Raw genomic sequence first — 21,004 nt, forward strand, 5'->3', positions numbered from 1 at the left:
ATAAATCCCCAGTGTTTGTATCGGTGGATTTTTCTTACTCCATTCTTGACCACCAATCCGAAATTCCGCAGCAACCCCATGAATAAATACTTAATAAACACAATAATTACAGCTGAATTTGTCTCGGGCCCGGGCCGAAAAATGAGGTTTACAGAATTAAATCAACACCCTGTAGTATTCACCTAAAATTGCAGTATATGCTATTTTTCATAGCACGTTGGACTTCGAGGGCCCGGAGCCCGGAAGGATATCAGGCCTACGAATTTCGCGGTACGGCTCTGGTCACCTGTGACGTAGGTCGCATCGTCCATGATGACCACCTTTCCCCGAATCTTCTTTAGTATCTTCTTGCAGATTTGCAGAACTCTTTCCTTCTGTGTTGGTTTGCAATTTGGGACCGGTTTCTTTGCCCTCACCTTGATTTCGCTCAGGTAGCTTTTGGAAATCTTGACCTTCCTTGCCGCTTCAGCTGTCGTGGTAGATGGAGGATTTTTGAAAATTTTTTAAATCCTATTTTTGACTTTGGGCGTCGATAGCTTCACAGGTCGACCACTAGGTACTTTGAATTTGCGTTCATTGGGTTCCTCGTACTTTTTATGTAAGAGTACACATTTGAATGAGGATTATGTTATTATTAGGATGTTCTTATACAATTGACATCGCATAATAAGTAAACCTTCATTACATACAATATAGACTAATAATAAAATTATAATTCAGCGTACCACTTTTAACCTTACGGAAACCCATTAGAATTGTCAGTAATTATTATGCATCTCGTGACACAAGGTTACTAAACTCCGTTTCACGATTGGTGATATGAATTATATGGTATATACAATTAGTACTGTTGCTGGAGGTCAATAATATCTAGTGTACAGCGACAGCCGGTACGGCCCGTCGGCCGTACGGCCTGGAGCACGCGCTCCACCTAGAAGCATCGTCGGTACGGGCCTTCTGCTGGCTATATTAAAAGCATTGGGAAAATGCCAGGTTTTGGTGCAGCTCTCGCTAAATATTTCGCGAAAACGCGATTTTGCACCGCATGTTCTATGACAAAGTTTTAGTTTCACTAAATTATCTGTCGATTAAGGCTATTTGGAAGGAAATCGAGTGGTGACAGTACTTAAGGTTCTTTTGTTAGATGGGATATTTTAGCTCGAATCATTCTTTTCATGGTTTGCATAAAATTTTCGAATTCAAATGCACTATAATTGTCTAAGGGTCCATGATTCTCGACATCCTGTTTTACATGCAACAAACTATGCATATTATAAATCATATAAGGAAGCTCTGGATAGTAAAGATTTGGAATTTGTTTTACAAACTGATCTAATAATAATTGTGCGAAATTAACCCAATCGGATTTGTTTGAGCAATTCGAAACAAAAATATATATTGCAGTATGAAACAATAAAAAATGCTGATACTTTTTATCGTCTAAGACTTTCTTGAGCGCAGCTGGGCCAACGTACAGTAAAAACAATCGAAACTCTGTGGCTTTCCAATGTTTCAAGTCTTCAAGACTTCTACATTTGCGCGAAAAATCACTTGATATTTGAGGGCGGAAAGAGATAAGTCGATCGGAAATTATTGTTTTCTGGAGATTTGACAATTTATGCGGTTTCTTGCCCTCAATCCATACAAGAAGTAATTTTTTCATAGTCTCTAGTAAACATAAATGCATATAATCCAGTGGAATCTGCGATATCATTTCAATGGATAAGTTCTCTAATGGTGAAGGACTAATTGATTTATGATGTGACTCATACCACTGTTCTTTAAACGATTGATCAGTATAAATATCACATTCCTTCTTAATTGGGGTATAGAATTCTAGAATTTTTATAAGTTCCCCGTCTATAACAACGTTCACAGCCGAAATATGCATTATGCGGTTTAATTTGCTTCAAAAAACTTCTCGCCGGTGCATCGGCTGCAGTACAACTTATTCGAATACAATAATTAGTATTCCCAATTTTTAAACCTTGTTGCTCCAGACCCTTCATTTCAGTTACAAAAGGCGATAAGAATGATTCAATTGATTGTGGTTTCTTATATCCATAAAATAAACTTATAAGAAATATAGTTGACGAAGGATCCTGATCAATTTTACCCAGAATTGGCCAAAATTGTTGGTTTGAGCTTTTGGGAATAGGAAGCCCATCGACACCAACTTTAATCGATATTAAATTTTCAATACCGGTCAGCATTGGAGACCGAGTGTTCAATAACTTTACACGTTTTACTATTTTATTAATTTGTAAAGCCAGCCCAAAGTGATGAAATAATCCGCCTTCAATTTCTGTCTGTTTCTAATAAGGTGCGAGGGTCCTTTGGAAAACCTTCAAACGGCATCCACTGTCTAAGTAGTCCCAAAAGTGGTGATAATGCATTGTGATTAATATTATTTTCTGTTGCCCATTTGCCAAGCTGACATAATTTTGATACCCTGCAACCCACAATTTGCAACTCCCCCGTACCGGTACAAACCTTTTCATCATCTCTTACACTACCTGAATTACAATTATCCTCTACCAATTCTAGGATATTTAAATTATTATTTATAAGAATATTTACCTCCCAATTATCATTATTCGTGTCGACTACTTGAGCCAGCGACTCTGTGGTCGGGGGCATTGGGAATTGGGGACGATCTGATCGTATTCGCTTCAACGCTTGTTGAACCCGTTTCTCTGCTCGGTGTTTCTGTGTTCGTCGAGATGTCAGCATCATTTTTGTTTAACGTAATCTTCATACGAAACCAGCATCCAATAAGATGATTGATTTGGGAATCTTTCAAAGGATCTTGATTTCCCGCTTTTACCGAATCTGTTATATACAAAGTAGAATAATGACACATCTCTCATTAATTAAGAATTAATCAAATTGAAGAACCTCGAACGAGATTTGCTGCTGGGCGATTTGCAAATGGGATCTTATTACTTTTTGAAGTATACCGAATTTTACCTCGTAAGTCGTTGCTAATCATACAATGGAGAATGTCGTACACATCCTTGGACAACGTTGATCCCCCTTTTCTCGCAAGCAGAGCTACCTGAAGTACGAAAATCGCATTGCATTATATTTAACATACGTATGTATATGTACATACATATATGTATATGTACTTACTTCCTGTTTATAGTAAGAGTGATCCTCTAACAACGCCTCGATAGGTTCCAATTCTTCTAAAGTTTTTGCCGGCCAACTGATTTTTCCTATATTTTCCAAGTTTTCCCAGCCAGCTTTGTTGATTTTATGACAATTTTCTCTAAATCTGCCACCCTCTCCAATAGGACATTCTGATTACGCAAAGATTCCTCTTGAAATCTTAAAGATTCCTCCCGAAATCCTACAAAACAAATCACTTTATCTAACAATGGAACCTTTTTTCAAGCTACACCGGGATCGATTAGCGAGTTATGTCAAAAAATCAAGCTAAAAATTAGGAGTTACATGACGCTTATCTTTCCGTTGAATGGCCCTTTTGAAGAAAAATATTAGAGGTCAAAGTTCACACGAGCGCCTTGGTTTTTGCCCCGTGGAGGAAAAAGCAAGAGAAAATTTGCTCAAAAATCGAACTTAACCGCCAATATTTTTCTTCTAAGGGGCCATTCAACGGAAAGAGAAGTGTCACGTGACTTCTGATTTTTAGTTTGATTTTTTGGCATAACTCGCTACTCGATCCCGGTATAGCTTGAAAAGAGGTTCCATTGTAAGTTTGCTTATAAAAAATAGAATAATAATTTTTCCCTTACTTCTGAATTCTGTCAATAGAGATTCAATCTTCGGGTCCGGTTCTAATTGAAGGAGTTGAACTTGTGGGGACTTGCTAATGTCTTCCACCGTTGATGCGCAGGCTCCGAGGAAGACCTCGTTTGCTATTTTTATAAAAATTTTAATTGTTGAATTATGATTGTCAACTATACTCTGCAATTTCGTTTCTGGTTACGATTTTATATCTTAGTTTGGGTAATTAATGCCGTAATTATTATTATTTTACTTACTTTCACAATGCAAGGAATTAACAGGTGCCTCAAGAATATTAATTCCCACAGGTTCTGAAACCGTATCTTGCTCGGGTACTTTGCGCCGCCGCCGGGGTTGATCGTTCTCACTTGAGTCAATTGGTTTATTTGTGATATATTTTTTCAACTTCCTTATCGCCTTCTCGTACGAATCTACAGTTTAAACGACACATTTGCGCATAAGAATTCGATCATGACCGTCAGGGAAAGTATGTAATAGCAAATACTTCCCGTAAGTTCCGACATATAATATGTCGTAATTAGTCCAGCCTTTATCTGGGAGAGTACACGGGTCGCTTTGAATACTGGAAAATCCCTTTGGAATTGGATTTGGGAATTTGCACTTAGCTCGATCCGTGGAAATCCATGTGGATGGCACTACCCCCTTATCAACTTCAAACTCGAACAACACAAACTTTTTTTAAATTTTGCGACATAAGATTTTATTTGTTTGACTAACTTTAGTTTTAAATAATTAAAATGATGAGGAAGTAACGGCGTGGCTAACAGAACAACTGAATGGTAGAAAACTTTACTGCCACAACTGACTCCTAGAGGGCATTAAATCGAGAATAGATAAATAATACAAATTTTGTAATAAAGTGCTGCAAAAATATCGGTACAACTTTTGTGTGGAAATAGTAGCACCTCTTTTCTGCATTTGGGTTTGTACAATTTCCCGGGTACGAATTGTGTAAGAATTTAGTGCCAGAAATCTTATGAGAATGTTGTGCCAAGAAATACGCAATGAATTTTCACCAATTTCATTGCAATTATTTCGTGCCAAATCTTTTGTGATAATTTAGTGGATTTCGAGTACAAGTTTATTAACAGCAAATATATTGATGTCAGTTTTACATGAATATTGTACAAAATAATAATTACATTTTTTTATGCACAGAAATTGCATTGATTTGCATTGGGATTTGCAGTAAATACGCATTGAGGCTCGTTGGGCTAAGATCTGTTTTCATAAATAGGAGGTTACGCAAGTATTTATAAGTACAAATGTTCAGCTACATGTGCTCTTAATGATAATTAAATTCCACACAGGTGTTTCATACACTACTAAAAATCTGCTAGAGTAACTTATCTACATATATATTCCGTACTGGTAATTGTGTACATATTAGGTAACCATTTCTTACCGGATTGAGATAAGTTACTTCTTACTGAGTGGTAAATATTTGCTTAATTGTTATCACATTATTAAAAGTAGCTGAATCCCCTTTTTACCCTTCCGGTAGCGTCATTTACGTATACACATACTTGTGAATGAGCTCCTACTTCTCTTAGAGTGCACGCCAACAAATAAATCTAGATAAAAAGGTTAATTCTGCTTCATAATTCGTCCATCGAGCTATAAAAATAAAACCACATGTACATACCTCCGCTGAGTTACGAAGTTGGGTAACCAAACATATTTATATACAGGGTGGTTGAAATGTCAGGTTACAATTCTTCAATGGGAAAAATTCGTAAATTTCCATTAGTCACGGATTTGGGATTGAGCTTTTTATTAATTTTTATCAAAACTTATGGATCACTGATGACAAAATTTCGGTAACTAATGGAAATCTACGAATGTTTCCCATCGAAAAATTTTCCATTGTAGCCTGACATTTTAACCACCCTGTACATATATTCTCCATTTAGTTACTAACATTTCCACACGTATTTAGACCCGTCAAGATGTCAACTCAAAAAATACACTCCCCCTTCTTCCTCCTCATCATCCTTCTTACAATTGATATCCATCCATCCGTTTCTCAAATGTATCCTGCAATACCTTACCCCCCAGAGCTGTACACGTTTCACCCTTTCGGATCAGAGGACACGTGCATCGGCCGCGGCCCGGAACCCGGCACTCTCTCCGTGCACCTCTGCCGTCCCGACATATCGCTCCTGTTTGCACAGGATATATACTGGATCAAAACCAATGGCACTACTGGCTCCTGGCTTTGTTTGGAAGAGGGCAAATATTTCTCCGTTTTTCTGGCGACTTGTGACTTCGAGAAGAAAACAGAGATGGGCGTTTGATTGCATCGGCCTCTTCACGTTCTGCATGGTGAGAGCCAAGGAGTCGAGCAACTGTTTAAGGCTGGGTGTTACCAAGGTTACCTCGGGCTTTTGCTCGGGCCTTGATTACTGGTGGATTCACGATGTGGATGCGAGTTTTCCAAATAATAGAATAGTTTTCCCATAACAAAATACCAAAGAAAGACTCGTATTTTGAGAAATTTGAATTTAAAAAAAAATATTTATTTGATCCTGAAGGAACAGTGGTACGTGATATGACGAATTTGATCTTAAAGAGGTTAATTTGTGACGGGGATCAGTAGTGTATTAAACCTTGATTGTGTAATTTGAATTTATCATGGAATAAAAATTTGTATTATTTTCGCACGTGATTCATTGTCAAAGTCAGCACATATTTATCATTTCAATTGTAAATGTGTATTTGATAGCAAAAAATGGTCAAAGGTCAACGCCAATGTGGTCGACGAGAGCGGCGCTAATTACAATTTATCCTTGGAGGCAGCCCATTTACTGAGGGTTAGGCAAGATTATAGAACGTATCGAAAATTATTAATTTTTGGGCGAAATATTCGTTCTTGGATATTTTGAATGATTTCGTCGTATTCCTCATCCTTTTCTCATGAGGAATAAAGTTATCATTTCCGCTTTTAAAGCCGGCAGCAGATTTTCTTTGAACCACTGTTCATCCAAAAGTTTGCAAAATGCATAAAAAAAATTGTATGTCAATTTGAAAAAAGTGTCGATCTGAAGTTTCAAATCAGAATTAAAGCACTGAATGCACATAACCGGACGTAACTAGTTTATCTCTATGCAAAATAATTTAAATTCCGAATATTAAAAATAGAATGGCTGCGAACTGGGTGGTAATCCGAGCGTTATCAGAGAAAAAGTTTCGCGTCGACCTCATATCTTCTGATCCTCGCTGAAGTTGTGAATATCTTGGTGAATAATTCAGTTCAGTGTACGCCCAGGGACCTGACACTTCATTGCTAGTTGATTTTGAATTGAGAAAAAAATTATTGCCTTGTCCACATAAATTTTTCTTACGAGCGTCGGATTTCTTACAGTTCGGGGGCCATGCGTTGGACGAGTGTGGCACCATCAAATTTCTTGCCTGGTTCATTTTTTCAACTGAATCCTTTATTTTAGACATTGGGCCATTAGAAATGACAATTTTTTCATTCTGGAGTTGGTTTAGTATTGTTTTGTACGTCATTATTGGTTGGCAAACTATTTTAACGGCATGGGGTCAATTTTTGGACCCATCTTTAAAATTTCACAATTGAGCTTTTTGGTCACGGTGCAGCTTGAACCGAGCTTCCAGAAAAGTTTCGAATATTTGGAATTGGCGCCATTGTTTAACATATACGGGAAAATTGCTACACGTTCTATAATCTAGACTAACCCTCAGTACTTCTTGAGCTTTTAAAGATTACCGGATTAAGCTTATATTCACACATTATGTATTTATTAAGTTTGAAACTTCGTATTTCTATGTAGACGGGGCAAATTCTGAATGAAGAAGTTTGGGAGAATGTGATAACTACAACAATATTAATTGTATATGAATAGTATTTTTTAGGCATGTATTTACTACCGATTTATTTTGAAAGCATGATTACAACAAATAAATTGCCTGAAACTACAGTTTCGTTATTTCTTGTGATATTTTATTATTCTGCATTCGCACTTTGTAATAAAACTTTGTTATTTTATTTAAAATTGTATACAACTATTAAACCGGTGTAATCAGAATATCAAATTCCCTGAAAGAATTGCATTTCATTCTGCACCCAAAATCACCCACCCACCTTTTTGATGACTTATCTAATACACGGATGTTCTCTTATGATAATTTTATACGGTAGTTAACGGGAGACGACGTAATGAGGTAGATTTCTCAGAAATCCTAACTTTTTGGTACATATGTATCTGTCATTTGTATCGATTTGTTATTATATTGTAATCCGTAGATATTTACGTAATTATGGATGACAACCTAGGACAATAGAGCACAATTTCTCAGTATTCATCCGAGGTTACACAAGAAGATGTGTATGTTTTTATGCTAATTTTGTCCCACACAGGTGTTTAATACACTGCTAAAAATGTGATAGACTAAAACAAAACATCTACTCTAGCTATTGATTTGATACTAATTTTATTTCATAAGTCTTCCAACCTCTGCGTAGCTGCAAGCTCCGAAATTATATCAGGTACCAATCATAAATTCAACATGTGTATATTTATGCATTTATTTTGGAAATTTGATCTAAATTGAAATTACACAAAATAATCTTAATCACCAATATAATTTACATTTCATATATGTAGAATGTTCAGGGTGGTTTAAACGTCATGCCACAATGGAAATCTTTTCAATGTGAAAAATTCGTATATTTCCATCAGTTACCGGAACTTTGGCTCTGAAATTTGATATTTTAGATATATTGTCCCCCAGTGGTCCATCAGAAATTAATAAAAATCTCAATCCAAAATCTTGTAATTAACGAAGATTTAGGGGCTTTTTCCCTTGAAAAATTTTTCCAATATCACGAAACATTTAAACCAGTGTGTGCAAAAAGGCAGCCATTTTGCCTTTTTCAATACCCTTTTGCCTTCTTCGATGCCTTTTGGTTCGATTTTTGATGATTGAACCGGATTTCTTGTTGTTTATTTATATCGTATTAAAGAAATTTCAAAATATATTAATGTTTTTAAAATTGTATTAGAGGGTTCTGGCTTTCATCGATACTTCGAATTAGTTGAATTCCTTTCCCTCGATATTTTCGGGGTTGTTTCTATATCGTCATCTGCTTAATTAGTCAAATTTTGGGGTAACGATGATACTTAGGGAAAGAATAAAAAATGCAATGAATAACCTACACTTTAATTTTATCCCAGGGTTTTCGTCTCATCTTGCCCCAAATAACCAAAGGGCAAAAACGCAAAAAGGCACTCATTTTTTTGGGGCAAAAAGGCACTCCCTGCCTTTTTGCTCTGCACACACTGATTTAAACCACCACGTATTTACATCGATAGTAATGAATGTTTTACATTTTTTTCTCGAAATTTCAGCTAATTAACTACGCCAAGAAAGATGTCAATTTATACCACATTCATCATCCTCTTCCTTACAATTTATACTCATCAATCCCTCTCTTTTACCAATGAATCTGAATCTGACCCGTACGTGGCCCTATTTACATTACACCCCATTTGGGCGCGGGACACGTGCATAGGGCGCGACCCCGAAACGGGCAGCCTCGCCGTGCTCCCCTGCGATCCCGACAAGTTGCTCAAGTTCAAGGTCACATTTGAACACACCCGCGCCAAGGCCATCCAAACCAATGGCACGACTGGATCCTGGCTTTGTTTGGAAGAGGTAGAAAATTCAAACTTGGTCGCATTGGGGGAATGTGAGACGGAAAAGAAGGAGCAGGACTGGACTTTTGAGTTCATCCTCAACACCCATTTCTGCCGCGTGAGGGCCAAATCGACCAACTGTTTGAGGCGGGACGACAAGAATGCTACAAAGCTTACGTCGGGGGAGTGTTCGAGAAAGGATTACTGGTGGATTAAGTGGGTGGATTAGCTCCGGAATCAGGATCGTATTCACCTACTTGAAAGTCCTGATTTTTAAATGAAATTTCCCTTCGGTACGATGTTAATTTCATAATTGCACTTGATAGCAACCAATCAAAATTTTCAGCCAGTTTCTATTTTTCGAAATTTTTGAGAAATTTTGTGTCAAGGTAATTTATGCAGTAATTCCAAAATGAAAATGATGAATTTAAAAATATTTATTGCTGAAATATTTACAATCTTAACGATAATGTTATATACCTACCCTTTTGAGAAGTAAGTTTCAAATGTTATAATACATGCAAACGACTATTCTCCTAATTCGAAATTAAGTAAACTATTCTAAATCCATAATGAAGTTTTCCTCTTTATTAAGTCAACACTACTCTGGATTTAGTATGCCTTACTGAATTTAGAATTTATGTTAAGTGAACTTACACTACAAAAATGTAACAATATTTTTCAGAGTTTACATTATACACTTGGACACGCAAAAATTTATTAAATACAAAATGATTTTTTAGGCTTCATTATATTCATATTCAAATAATTTTCAATTAATTAAAATAGATCGCTTTAATAAAAAAATAATTATGTGATGCAACCGTTATCAAAGAAAGATCTGTAAAAATGATGTAAACCTAGCGCACTCTGAAAGAACTAAATATGTATGCGTTGCCATAGTGACCATCAGAACAAAAAATAGCACACTTTTGATTTAACACTATCACATCTTCGCACAAATGATTTCTGATATTGGAGAACCTACGTAAATAGCTCACTCTTTAAGCACGACATGTTACCATGGCGACGACCATCACGACAAAAAATAGTACACCTTTGTTTGATATTAACGCATCTTCACTCACCCTACCTACCTACCTACGTGCATAAAATTCCTTGTAGCTGGTTTTCTTTTACGCATTATTTCATATCATGCTACGCATTCGTCTTTTTTTATCAGTGTAGGGGTCCCAGCATGATGGATGTGTAGTCCAAGTCACCTTCGGACATGGTGGTCTTGTCACCTCGAGACCAATGTACTCTCCATTCGCACACGTTAGAACTTTTACAGAAATTGAGATTTCTGAGAAACTACGGCACTGTTAGTCTCTAATTCTCTCAAAGTATGCTAACGGGGTACTTTGAGACTGGCAGTGCCGTAGTTTCTCAGAAATTTCAGTTTCTCTAAAAATTCTAGCGTGTGCGAATGGAGAGTACGTCGAAACGAGACGTAAGCTTGTGAATGTTGTATATAGATTCATGACATTCTTTATTCATTCTTAAACATTCTTATGACATTCTTTATGCACAACGCTTTACTTTTTTTATTGATTCTCGCCAGATTCTTTGGCCACAGCGTGTCTTATGTGGTGAGGGGCCGTGCATAGAACAGGTTACTTACATATTTATGTATGTACACATTTACAAGCTACATTTACATTTACATTTATACCAAAATTTATTTGTACTTAATACACAATTGGGTGACTCTTACCCTTACAGGTATATAATCACAAACTGCCCGCACAGTCCCAAAACCTGCTTGTTTCTCAAACCTGTTGAATGCAAGAGATGCAAGAATTCGTATTTAGAAGACGGTAACCCCTTTCTGGGTGCAGTTTTATTACAATACGGTGAATGAAGCTTGATAAATAACTAAATTCTCTAAAAACTTTCTATTTATTTATTTATTTACGGACACACTTATTTGTATTTTTATATATATTTATGTAGCTCATATTTGTGCATAAAATATGATCTGGGCAAAATTAGGTTCGATTTGAACTGACTTCTTAAACCGTAGATTACTCGTATCATCATCAAAGTGTAAATAATTAAAGTGTGCAATAATTAACTAAAAATTATCCTCGTTTCAACCCCTCTATTTAGAACGTCACCAACTTTGGCCCAGTTTAAACCGCTCTTTATACCCGAACTATGGAATTATGTGCATCTATCAGGATAAAATTCGACTTGTTAAAGGTGCGTGCAACTTTTTGGAGTACAAATAAATTTATATTTTTATGGATATAATTTGATTTATAGATCGAAACCGCATCTAAATTTATACCGGGATAAGCAAATCCTATATTTGTTGTAGGAGTGAACGATTGCAAAACACGTTCGGAACATCATGATCAAGGTAAAAACATACATATAACTAATGCAAAAATGTGTTTTACACTGTTTAAAATCTGTACACACCCCGTACTGGTATTGATTGGGTAATAATTTCCTATCAGATTGGTAGTAGTTCGTTTATTAGTGGTAAATTTTTCCCTACCACAACATTACTGTGACACCAGGAATTACCAATGCCATACACACATGCACTCCAGCCAGTACTGATTTAATACCAGGTTTCTAAGCGTGCATGTCCTAATTACACTCTTAGAAATGGGGTTACTAGTGTAACCAAAAAGTAAACGTATGTATTTGACTCTATCACCGTGGTCATAAATTTGTCATCGAGCTATTGAATTCCTTTTGTCCGTCCGTCTGTCTGTTAACGAGTTTTTTGCGTGAATTGATGCTAATTAAAAATCCCCTTGACAATTATTGAATATTTTAGGCGCACCATTGGTATTGAACAAACCGAATCTAATTTTTTAATAAATTAATAATTAGTAGCACCGTTGATATCTAACAATCGGTGACACAAAATGATGCGAAATAATTGGGGGACCGGATGCAAAACGCACCAATACTGCAGAATATCCGGGAGAAATGATCATGCAATTTTGACAAAGTTTTCAAAATTATGTATGTATCTCGGATGGTCGCTAATGCTGCACTAATGGTGCAAAGGCCTGCCGATCATGTTGCACCATGGGTGCAAGAATATATGAGTTCCGATATATTTTGTCGGCTTATTCCGCACCTTCGGTGCAAACTTCTGTCTAAATCATTATGACAGGGTGAGCTACTTCTAGCGTTACTACAGTTTATTAAGTTTCACCGACTTGGTATTAAATTGTCACCAGAGCGAATAAATTTGTAACCAGTTGGTGACAAATTTATAACCAAGGTGGTAGAGTCATACACGTCTACTAAATATTTGGTTATAATCGTAACACCATTTCTAAGAGTGTAATTAGGACATACGTATGCACATCTTACAAATTGATCATAATTGGCGTACTTTTGCGAAATACACAAAAATGCTGCAAAGCCATGCGCTTTTTCGCAAAATTATTCACCAACAATTTCATGTGCACATTTGTGAAATTTGGGATTTTTGTATTTTGCAAAATTATGCATTTCGAAAACTCCGTGTCACCATCGCTAGGGAGCGAAATTGCAGAAATGCATGGGAACAGTAGCAAAATATTATAAGAAAGTTATTATTATAAGAAAGAAAGTAAATCATATTTTTTTCGTAGTAGATATGTATTGGAAAATTTCAGAAATCATATTTTCAAAGCACCACACGCATACTTTTTACAACATTGTAAATTTGCTAATTTTGCGAAATTTTATACGCTGGCATTTGAACACGCCGATAAAAGACTTTTATTTTTTCTTGTTTAGCTTTCAAGAATAGGCGATCCAGCATTTTTCAGAGGAACCTAACCATCGACAAAGAATACCGCATGCCGTGCTAAGACAATCCAAGGGAAAATAGAGGAACGCTCCTGCAGTAGCTAAGATAACTTCCAAATTGTTACAATGTAATGATGTGAAGTGTAACCCTCGGATTTGGTTAAAATTTCGAAATTATATGTTCCATGTCAATACAAGCAACGTCAACTTTGTCTTCAAATATTTTGCCAAATTCTGACCATCGCACAATCTGCCTGAAGAAGCGTTGCTTGTATTGACATGGAACATATAATTTCGAAATTTTAACCAAATCGGAGGGTTACACTTCACACCACCGCATTGTTCTTTGTAGCTTAATTTAAATTTATCGAGTATTTTTAGCGACTCGTACGTTTTCATATTAGAAATTATAATTTCGGTTTATTAGGTATTTATTCTTTTGGTATGATATATTGATTGAGTTAGAGAATAAGTTACCAATTGTTTGACCCGTTTCAAAATTAATGGATCATTTGTACGTAGAGTTTGTTGATGCAGATTTTCAATTTTTCCTTGTTCTTATTTATTTTGTTTAGGAATGGCCCTTACTCTTAAATAAGGTACGGTCCAAACATTGCATCCATAATTTCGTGTCCATGTGATAAATGTTAAAGGGGGGGGGGGGGGTTAGAAAATCGCGATTTTTGCTTCGCGAAATTTATGGATCTACCCTAACTACATATGTGCAACTGTAGGGCTGCCAAGGTATGAGGTATAAATACTGCATGATCACCAGGGAAGTGTCAAGTTTTGCTTGATTGATCAGTAGATTCCGAACCCTGGCAGATTGATTGATTGATTTGATCAACATTTTCGGGCAAAATTGCTAACTGCGGGCATACATCACTGCAGGAAATTTAAAATTTAAGAAACATTTATTATTATACACAATATCTGTGAAGTTCCGTTTATGTGGGGGGGGTTCACTGCATTGATGGTGGTGGTGAGGCAGATGAGACGATCGTCGTCGTTGTTGTACATGGAAATAAATTGCGTCTTGGAGGCAAGGTGAGATTTGGTGAGACAAAGTCAGGAGAGGTTTTATTGCACGTATCAAGATACAGGCAGTCGACTCGCTGTCGATGGTCACTCTTGTTCTTACTTATATACCATACGTATACCTATTTAGTCTACTTATATGTCTAACCGGTTATTGGGTGGTAAGAGGTGTAAGAATTATAAGAGTTGCCTTTTTGACATAGTGATCATTGATCACTAACACAACTACGAAAAGGAGATAGTGAGAGTTGCAGATCTAAAGAACCAGTTTTTCAATAAGGATTTGGCAAAGATCACCTCTTCACACAATATATTTAATAAGCTCTATAAAGATTACAAACAGTTAGCGTCATAGACATTTGGCCGTTCTCCCGCTCTTTGGTATTTTCGTCTTTATTTAATTAACGGAATATTAAGGTTATTTTCGGATTGGGCTTCCAAAGTCCTAGAGACACATTTTCGGTAAAACCAAAAATGATGGACAATTACTTTCTACTCAAATGTATCACCAGTTTGCTAAGAGGCGCAAAGTGGACTATTTTTCTTTATCAATGGCACCGTAGTAAACCAAGCTTCGCGGTCAGATGGTTGGCAATTTGAAGCATTCGCATTTGTAATTGTTGTAAAAGTTGCCCATAGCATATGAACAACATTTAAGTGAAAAATATTAATATTATCGTTTCATATTCTTCAACTTTTTAATAAACCTATTAGCGATATATAGAACTATAAAGTTGTAGTTTATGGTTTTTAACAAATGAAAAACAAAGAGGACAAAGAAACTACGACGATGATGACTACGCAGAAAATAAATCCTCGTTTGGATACCTCCTACAGCGTATCAAAGCATTGAAATGAGCTAATAAATTTACTCCTTCAATGACCCCACAATGGCCAGGAAGTTGGGTCACTTGGAGGGGATGAAGAGATGAAGGGATGAGGAAATGAATGTTCACGACTTGAGAGGGAGGTTGAGATTTGGCAGATCGACTTTTATTCTCTTGTTACACACAATTATAAAGATGTTGGGACAGGCCAGCAGCAACGGAAAGGAGAACTCGTTCTACAAATGACGACCCCAGTACTGCGGCTGCTGTCCGTTTATATAGTAAACTGGTACCTAATAAGTATACGTACATGCTATATCGTTATTGGCCCGTCGGTCAGATAGACAGGAATGGAAAGTGGGTTTCCATTCCTGTGTCTAAGAACTTGTATCTTGCGAGAGATGATTCGCGATGATGATCGCGACATTAATCCATCAATGCCCTGAGGCAATCATGATTAATGAGAGGAAGGAGGGATGGGTTGCATGCTAAATGAGGCTGATCTATTATGCCGAAAGCTGCGCTTTTCAGCATACGCTCCCCAAAGACTCCCTGGCAATGTCGGCTATGCTCCCATCTTTCTTATTGAGTTACTGAAGACGATCACTGCCCGTGTATCAAGAATGTGAACAAAATTAATTAAAGCACTGTGGAATCGTGGAGGCTACTGCAGTCGAATTATAGGGTTGGCCTAGACTTCATAGCGCCGTTCACCTAACATAACAAACAACGATAACCCCCAGCAGAGTTAACGACACATGTCTTTCATCTGAACACACCCGTTTCCCACCATATCATATTTTGCTTCATAATATTTTCGTAGTATGCATATGATCCATTATTAGTAGGTTCTTCTTGTAAACATTTTTTATTTATTTACGCTGCAGTTAGGTTTAAAGGTGCATATTTTCAGCTTATTGTTAGGGTGTAGTGGAAATTCCTGCATTTGGCAATGTTTACGTCTCATTACATTCACGTTAAAGATCTTATAATGTTGGTTATGTATGTATAGCAGCGACCTTTAGCTTTTGACACAATTTTTGAAAACGATAAGTATCATGTGTCCCAGAGTAAGTTGGAAGGAGCGACTTAAAGTATACTGCGCAATTCTTGGAGATTGTTGTCCAGCTATTTGATGTTTTCGAGACGCAATTTCAAGGGCAACCAGTGGGTATAAAGCATCTTTTGTTAAAATGACAAAATTCAATAGAAATCAGGGTCAAAATGAATGCCTCGAAAATCGAGTTTTTCACAACTACAAAATGGTCACTTGACGTGACCAGAAAAAGGCATCGCAGTATTTCAAAACCGAAAGGTGTCCCAAAATGACAATCAACCTTTATATTTCGAAGTATTACGATGACAAAAGGTGAATTTCGAAAAACATTCTAGGCCACCTCTTGCCACAGGCACTCACCAAAATATGAAAGTCATCAAACTATTCATCACCAACAACTCCTTCCTTTAAATTTGTGCCACCGTACGGAAGCTGAAAATTTTAAAAAGTTTGTTACCTGAAACCTGAAACCTGAAAGTTCATAAATCGGGGATTATAGAAAAGAATAAACAAAGTTGGCCAAAGTACGTTAAAGACCAAAAAATCACCGTCCAAAAATTTTGCAAAAAAATGTGTTGATAAATGTCATTGAAAATTATCATCAATAAACACGAGACCCACGTCGACCCCAATCTATGAAAGACTTCGGGAACCGCATTTTTTCACGCAGGCAGCCTTGCCAATATAGGTTATCAACGGAAGTTGTTCATGAAAACTAAATTCTTGTAAAATTCCTGGTTAGCCATCCCACGGTTAACATTGGGAAAGATACCCTTAAAACCGATAACCCTCCAAATGCCCCTATATGCGAGAAATCGAAAAGTTTTCGGCCTTGCTCATAAAAAGGTACTCTAACCTTCACTCTAAGGCGAATAGGTAGGAAGAATTCGAACGATAATGGCGAAAAATCAGAAAGTACATTTCGAAAACGAGTGAAAATCACTAATTCGAGGGTTGTTGCAGAAATTAGGATTGGAGGCGAATGGAGTAATAAAAATCCTCCGGGTCAAAAACTGGTTGGTACGATTCCCACCTACACCACCCAAAAGGTTTTACAAAAATCGTTTAACCAGGTCGAATTCTACAGGTCATAGGGCATCTTCCAACTTAATATGGGACACACCATATTTATGTACATGTGATAAGGTGGAGCATAGGGTGCTTGGTTTTCTTTTTCACTGGGGTTCGGACTATGGGGGTCCACTTATATGTGTGGATTCTTGTGCATGCAGTACAATTTTTTGAATATTTGCACATAAACGTAGGTTGGACCCCGGTACTATCTTGCTAACGTTCCTCAAGGCACATGAACCCATACGTGCAAAATATTGATATTACTATTAACTATTAATTTAACCATTACTTATTAATGTAATCCATTAACAGCATTTAAAGCTATAAATTTGTATTTTATGGGTTTGAACTATTGCCAACCAATCGATATTGAAATACAGTTCGTGCATCTAAGCCTTCACTGGGATAAAACTACCTCACAACATATGAAATCACAACTTACCCGACAAAGTCAAGTCAATGACCTCGATTTCTAACGCAAAGCCACCCCATGTTACTACCTTGGAGCAAGTAAGGCGAGCTAGAACAATCCGACACTCCGGTGGGTTGAACCCAAACATACGTCGTGAAATGAGCTATTTTATAAGTCTCAATTTAATAACCCAACCCTTGCGGCTTACACTGAAATGAGCTGTTTTTAATAGCTTCTTTCTATGACCCCACAAAATGGCTCACTCACAAATGCACTGTGTGAAATCGTGATAAAACAAAGGACGACTATTTGGAGGCGAGTTGTGAAGTTAAGAAGGACAGATCTTTATTCGCAACTTTCTTCAGATTTGGGCGGGCCAGCAGCAGCAGCAAAACAGGAATTATGTCCTATAATGACAACCCCCGTACTGCGGCTGCTTTCTCCTTATATACTACAACATGTACCTAATACACGTATATAATAGTAATAGAAAGGGGGATGACTTGAAGAAAACTTGCAACTTGAGAGAAATGATCCGCAATGATGATCGCATCATTAATCACTCAATACCCTGAGGCAATCACGATTAATAAGGAGAATGGATTAAATACCTAATGAGGCTGGCCTATTATGGCAAAGCTGCGCCATTCAGTTCACAAGCTGCTTTCTACGATGAGGTAATGGTCGAAGACTCCTACGCGATTCGTCGGAGGACACCTCCATTGCGGAAGCAGGAGACTGGTAGTCTGTCACCCTCGACCTCCGATGAGGTTCTCAGAACCCCTTCCTACGCTAAATCTTCCGTGAGCGCGTCCCTACGTTCTCGGGCACGATCCTAGCAGTCACGCTATTTAGGAGGTCCGTAATGTAGGGTACTTCACACATCCAAGGATTGATACCCGACTACCAACACCCGCAACCAACCATATCAAGCCACCTCTCCTTCCTGTGTTCACTATGTATGTAATGTATAGATATTACAAAAATGTCCATCCTTTTTCAAGACTTTAAAATTCTCAAATCTGGAGAGAAAATGTTTTAAGTTTCCTGCGTGTGACTTGACTGACCCTAGTAGTGCAGAACATAATGAGGATCACTTACGGGTTTTTGTAGTTCCGTTTTTAAGTACAACGTTAGTGCTGTTAGTGGTCTGAGCGCTAACTCTAGCAACTCAGCCATTGAAGTAGGTTTAGCACCATCAATTATAATGGACGCGATGTCACACACATCAATGTACATTTGTTTGCACAGTTGTATCCATTTTGACGTTTCCAAACTAACAAAGGACACTCACGACCTGTCGTTTGAGTCCAGGGTACCCACTATGTTTTTCAGAATCTACTAGGACCCCAGATGAAGGATCCATTCATATTTCCGTGTAAAACTCATATTTGGCGCCATGGCGTGGCGCCAAACTTAAAAATTTGCATTTTCGACCAATTTCAAACCACCATAACTTTTGCAGTTTATGTCGGATTTTTAAAATTTTATGCTTAAAATGATCAGAAAAGTCGAAATTTTAGAGAAAAAAATAAAAATAAAAAAATTTTAATTTTTGAGATATTTTTAGCATTTTTTCGACGAACCCGAAATTTCGAAATTTTGCGAAAAGTTAAAAGCGATAATTTTGGAAAAAATTTCATAGAATACGAAAGTTGAACTCCTTGTCATGATTTTTGCCAAAAATTTTGAAAATCCGTCCAGGATTTCAAAAGTTACGGCGGTTTTAAAATGAAAAACCATCAAATTTGGCGAATTTGGCGCCACGCCATGGCGCCAAATATGAGTTTTACACGGAAATATGAATGAATCCTTCATCTGGGGTCCTAGTAGATTCTAAAAAACATAGTGGGTACCCTGGACTCAAACGACAGGTCGTGAGTGTCCCTTGTAAGTATAACCCAGCCACCCGTGTTTGTGTTCCTTATTTACTGACTTGGTTTTACTCATGATAGGAAGGTTGGCATCTTTTGATAATATGCAAATTGATGCAATAAAATGCACCGGGACTATAAAACACAATGGAAATAATTAGTGAGAAGATGCAGATGTTCCAAGTACGAATTTGTAAAGGGAAAAAAATGTATTACAATCTCGAACGCTCCCATCTCGCAGAACGGTTGTCACGAGTTCAGTATCAATGCACTTCAGCTTGGATAACAGCTCGAAAAACGTTTCCGGCAACATTCCAGGAAGGTAGACCTTTTCAATTTTTCCAAGTCGAAAACTTAAAATCGTATTAATCGACACAAGTCCAACAACACTTATGATATGCATCTTTGTAATCTTAGGTACAGGTTAACACGAATATATCTGTATACACTACAAACTTTTTCTTGCAACCAACCGTTTAATGACAAGTGCACCCGGATGCTGTTTATGATACTAGCTTTATTTATGCTATTGAATTGGTAATAAGTATAGCCCATAATGGGAAAGCTTTACATTTCACAACCGGCAACTCCAATCAGCGGTTAATTAAATTTTTCAACCCTACCTGGTTGACAAACAAAACTAGTCTCTCCGAAGTAAGGTACACTTTGATTGGCTTGTAGCAATATACTTTAAAATCAGTCGCAAATTGTAATTGCGTAAACACTGACGACATTTCACTTAACTTTTCTAATTTAATTTCAAGCCCCGCACTGGAATCTATGAAGTTGCAACGGCAAGGCTACCTTTTAAATATTTAGGTGCCATTCAGTTCCATATCATGGAGTATATAATCGTGCATGATAGATGGGAATACAAGAAGTACAGAATATCGTGCACGTACAAAGATACGACTCAAACATAAAAGATGATCATGGGAATCAATGTGTAAGTTCAGATAACCTTTTATCTGAATGCACCTGTAGGATTCCATGATTTTATTAAATGGTCAATCTAACGGTGAATCTGTAAGGCTCTTAACATGCTCAGTGGCGCTATTCATGGCTTCGACTACTAGTGCTAGCCTTTGGATTGGTAAACTGGCACCCTTTCCAGGTTCATGTTTATCTACATATGTCCATCCGTGCACTGCACTATTCACTACTCGTACATATATGAACCTTCCTAAACTTTTGTTTAAACAACAGTTTTATACAGTTAGCAAAATGGCTATTTGTTATTATAGAGTTATTGAAAGTGTTGGTACTACTTTCATAGTTATTTTTGGTCGGAACTGCTTTGTGCTTTTCATCCATGGCATAGCCATGGATTTTTCCGAGTTTGCAACCAGTGCAAAAACGAATTGGTAGCAGTGATTTAATAAAGTTGCATGTCATATTTTTTAATGAAATATCTATGTCCTAGTCTATCAGAAACCGTTTATTTTTGCAATGTCTATCAACTTGTATCATTAAATTAATTCGTGTATTAAGCACTAAATATAACTATATCTGCACATAAT

General features: G+C 37.0%; 2 long non-coding RNA genes across 2 annotated transcripts; both read left to right on the forward strand.

The window, feature by feature from the left end:
- Positions 1-8,218: 8,218 nt before the first annotated feature.
- On the forward strand, positions 8,219-10,275 carry LOC118438634. The gene is made up of 2 exons (XR_004836957.1): positions 8,219-8,287; positions 9,150-10,275. It is a non-coding gene; the product is annotated as an uncharacterized LOC118438634 (long non-coding RNA).
- Positions 10,276-11,267: 992 nt separating this feature from the next.
- On the forward strand, positions 11,268-18,968 carry LOC118438603. The gene is made up of 3 exons (XR_004836941.1): positions 11,268-11,642; positions 11,706-11,802; positions 13,191-18,968. It is a non-coding gene; the product is annotated as an uncharacterized LOC118438603 (long non-coding RNA).
- The last annotated feature ends 2,036 nt before the right edge of the window (positions 18,969-21,004 follow it).

This window comes from Folsomia candida, unplaced genomic scaffold (genome assembly GCF_002217175.1).
Source record: "Folsomia candida strain VU population unplaced genomic scaffold, ASM221717v1 Fcan01_Sc023, whole genome shotgun sequence".
In the NCBI taxonomy this organism is placed as follows: Eukaryota; Metazoa; Arthropoda; class Collembola; order Entomobryomorpha; family Isotomidae; genus Folsomia; species Folsomia candida.